A 673-nucleotide genomic window follows, 5' to 3' on the forward strand; every position below is an offset into this window, starting at 1 on the left:
TACCTCTGGCTACCAAGACAATGATTGTTATAGTCAAAAAGGATTCATCCCATCTAGATATGTCTATATAACAGCACCTAACGAGGTTCTTTAGCTGAATTTTAACAGAAGTAACAATAGGAAGGTTTATTGGGCTTCACTAAACTCTGTATTAATAAATATATAGTTTACCATTATATGCAAATATAATAAAGTGAAAATCCTTAGATTCTGGTGTTTTTAGTTTTGTCTAATTAATTAGCTGGTAAGAAATCTTGGCTAATACAGTAGGGGCATACACTCTCTGACAATGTGGTATGGCTCCTCCTCTGTGTCCTATGTGGGTTCTATTCTTATATCCTTAGTGTTTGATCACCACAGCTGTCCAGGTCTCACATGGGATCTGGAGATAATGTTTAGTCTTTGACCGTGAACTTGAAGATTGGCCTATAGCCCTGCAGCTTCGACTCTGACGTGGGTGTGCGCTCAGGCCTTCCACTCTACTGCCTGTGTTCTCTGTATATGTGATGGACATTGTAAGTTCAAAATCTGTGGTGAAGAAGTTTCTCTACTGGGAATCCAAACTAGAATTAAATATATTTTGTTTTCAGCTCATATTTTTTTTGTCAGATCATGATCCTTATCTCAGGCTCTAGAATCTAAAGGTAGGTGGCTTTCACAGCTTATCATTTCA

This window comes from Otolemur garnettii, unplaced genomic scaffold (assembly GCF_000181295.1).
Source record: "Otolemur garnettii isolate 467f Iridium unplaced genomic scaffold, OtoGar3 scaffold00090, whole genome shotgun sequence".
NCBI lineage: Eukaryota > Metazoa > Chordata > Mammalia > Primates > Galagidae > Otolemur > Otolemur garnettii.